The sequence below is a fragment of the Pundamilia nyererei genome, unplaced genomic scaffold (genome assembly GCF_000239375.1).
Source record: "Pundamilia nyererei isolate P.nyererei 1_Seehausen unplaced genomic scaffold, PunNye1.0 scaffold00491, whole genome shotgun sequence".
Taxonomy (NCBI): Eukaryota; Metazoa; Chordata; class Actinopteri; order Cichliformes; family Cichlidae; genus Pundamilia; species Pundamilia nyererei.
The window spans coordinates 23,546-27,163 of record NW_005187892.1 but is presented as its reverse complement, the minus strand read 5'-3'; the positions used below and the strand labels follow the sequence as shown (position 1 = coordinate 27,163).

Here is a 3,618-nt window from a genome sequence, read left to right as displayed (position 1 = left end):
CCATCAAGTTTGGAGGAAAAGTCGGATTTCAAGCTTGCAATAGCCGCCAGTATTACGTCTGAGCCTCCGGCCGTCTCTTCCCTCTCAGTCGGCTCATCATTTCCCTCCTCCACCGCCTGGCTAGCGTTGACATCAGTCTCGCTATCTTCACGGCTAACGCTAGCTTCACAGCTAGCTTCAGAGTTCAACTTAGAAGTGAAGTCAGATAATTTCGATTGAGTTGGTCTACTAATGTTTTTCCCGATTTTTCTTTGCGAGAGAGGCATCACAGCTGTCCTTGGTGTTGTTCAATATCTAACAAACGAGTATTATTCAGGATTTTACAGAAAGATAGCGGAGCAGAGGTGGGCAAGTCCTTTCAGCCAGCCGCCATTACCGGAACCCCCTGAAATGACCATTTAATAATATCTAACTGCAAATCCTCACCAGTACCTACAGTAAAATGAGAGGATAAGAGATCACGATTTTACAGAAAAGAAAGACAATATGTGTCCCAGAGGACAAACATGTGACTCTTGGTACTTGGGTAGCTCAGATGGAAGAGCATCAGACTTTTAAGCTGAGGGTCCAGGGTTCAAGTCCCTGTCCAGGTGTCTCCTTTGGATCCTTGCCCTTCCATGGCTTTACCTAACAAGCTCAGTTGTTCTTGATAGTTTTGTGACCTCATTGTCATCTTTAGCAAAGTCCATAGACTGCAGGTGGGATGACGATGTGGGATTTGTGGATATCAGGGACAGAGGCCTCTTTCAGATAATCCCAGGGTACAAGCTCTGTAAAGAATCTTTTCCTGCCCCTCGGTCCTACTCACCGCCAGTTGGTTCTCAGCTCAGTTCCTTTGCGAAACCTGGTGTCTAACACATGCCAATCTCACCAAATCCGCCCTGGGTTTCTCGACACGTTACACTTTCACTTTTTTTCTGTCTTACTTTGGGTGGGACAATATTTAAGCCGTTCAGAGTTGGAGTTGGTGGTGTGTTTTGGATCATTGTCCTACTACAGAACCTAAGTGCGCTTCAGCTTCAGGTCAATGAACAGATTACCATACATTCTCCTTTAGGATGTTTTGGTAGACACCACAGCAAGTCCTCCAGGTCCTGAGGCAGCAAAACAGCGCCAGACCAACAAACTACCACCACCATATTTTACTGTTGATATGGTGTTCCTTTTCTGAGATGCTGTGTTACTTTTACGCCAGATGTAATGGGACACACATCTTCCGAAAGGTTGAAAAGTCTTGGACTAAAAAGACAAAAGTTAGAGTATTACTTGAATACTTGTCTTGTCCAAGTATTGGGGATCATCAAGATGTTTTCTGGACTGAAATGAGCCTTTATGTTCCTTTTGCTCAGTAGTGGATTTTCTCTTGGAACTCTACCATAAGAAAGAGACTGGGCAAAAATGTCAGAGTCATGAACAGTAACCTTAACTGACACAAATGAAGCCTGAGTTCTTTAAATGTGGTTCTGGGGTCTTTTGTGACTTCTCAGATGAGTAGTCACTGCTCTCTCACTTAATTTTGGTAAGTCAGCCTGGAAACCATTGTTTCCTGTTTTAGCAATTTGTAGATAATGGCTCTCACTGTGGTTGGCTGAGGTCCCACAGCTTTATAACCTTTTCCTGACTGATAGCATGGCAGCATTGTGCCGCTGATACAAAGAATGATACTTATGGAGATTTTTTTTTAAAAAAGAAGAAGAAGAAAAAAGTACATCAACAACATCGCTAATTTTTAGAACTGATTTATACATCTCCTGGTGTATAATCAGTGTTGAGAGTAACATGTTCCAAAGTAATGTGGTTTTAAGTGTCATTAAACTCTAATTATAATAACACTTTTCTGTAACGTTCTATCCACTCTCTTCCACCTATCAGGGTTACTGGAGCCTACCCCAGCTGTAATAGAGTGAGAAGCAGGGTACACCCTGCATGGGTCACCAGCCTGGGGCAAGACTAACACACAGAGACAGACAACCGTTTGCACACACATTCACACCTATGGGCAATTTAGATTCACCAATTCACGTAACCTGTCAGGGTGTTGGGTGTTTTGACCCAGCATTGTGAGTTTATTGTTTTTTTGTAACTTTTCTATTATAAAGATGATTTAATTTCACAACTGTGGGTACACACCTCGCACTGGTCACCTGGCCGTCACATAAACCCAGTAACTGCATGTCATTGAACTGTGGGAGGAAACGAGAGCGCCCAGAGAGAACCCATGCAGACACGGGGAGAACATGCAAACTCCACACAGAAAGACCCTGGCCAAGTGGTGGAGCTCGGGGACTTCTTGCTGTAAGGCAACAGTGCTAACCACCATGACAACATGCTGTTCAAACAAGTTATTGGTTACAGACTGTAACCAATAACTTGATTTCCAAGTTATTTGCACACCTGGCGGGTAGAAAGACAAAGTCAAACAATTTTGCTTTTTTCCTCCAAATTTGGATTACAATCAGGCAATTTCAGTTAATTCAGCAGAAGGAGCTACAATTTTTGATGAGTGGAGATATGGGGTAATATTTATATTAGGTAAAAGAAGTAGCGGGTCATGGTAAAGTAAAAAGTGTGTTTAGGACAGAAGTCATAACATTGGCTTTTTATTTTCATTGCTAACACAAAGCTTACACATAACCCACAGTGACCCACAGCTGTGTGTACATCAACCCCAGTGCAGGAGCCAGAAACTGGGTCATCAGTAGGTAACAAAAGCACTAATGGACAGTCACGCTTGTAGTGCTGTACGTTTCATTCTTCCTTTTCCTACAATAGAATCATTGTGGCAGTTGGTTTGAAATTTCTTTGGAGTGTCTTTCAACTCAGAATTTTTTTCCTTGTCAAATGTGGATATCCTTCTGTTGTAACCCCTGCTTATCAAAGCATGAAGTTAACTTCCTGAGAAATAATACGTATAATAAGTATTAAACTTCAAACTTTGAAGGACCCAGGTGCGGACACAGACAAACGAGGCAAACTGTTTACTGAACTCAAAGTGAGCCTTTATTAGGGCCGGTAAACAGTAAAGCAAAAATAAACAAACATAAACTATGGCAATGACCTAAACAAAGTGCCTAAACTGGGAAACAACTAAAGACTAAGACAAACTAAGACTCTGACTTGAACTGTAACTATGAGCTATGAACACGACATGAAAAAGCAAAGAACAGAATTCTGGACTGGTACATGAAAGACTATGAAAACATGACAGGAGCAGATTACTATGAACATGACCAGAACAGAGACTGAAAAACTATGAATCATGACGTGTCGCTAGAGTGACAGGAATGGTAACAGATGACGCGGCACAGATAGGGGACCTAACTTCTATCGGATATTTATATAGAGATCCTCCAGCTTCAAACTGTATTACCCTTCAAGGACCTGCAGTTCAAAAAAGCGCCCCTCCGACAGTCAAACCCATCTGTTTTCTGACTGGATTGTTAAATTTGTGATTGACATGATATTGACCAATCAGTTGAAAGGAAGAAAAATAGGGTCAAAATTAGGGATGGGTATCGTTTAGGTTTTATCCGATACCGGTGCCAAACCGGTACTTTTGAAACGGTGCCGGTGCTTAAACGGTGCTCAAACCGGTGCTTAAAGAATGGAGAACACAAA

General features: G+C 42.1%; 1 non-coding gene across 1 annotated transcript; it reads left to right on the top strand.

Moving 5' to 3' along the window:
• The first annotated feature begins 520 nt into the window (after positions 1–520).
• Positions 521–593, top strand: trnak-uuu (transfer RNA lysine (anticodon UUU)). The gene has a single exon. It is a non-coding gene; the product is annotated as a tRNA-Lys (tRNA).
• The last annotated feature ends 3,025 nt before the right edge of the window (positions 594–3,618 follow it).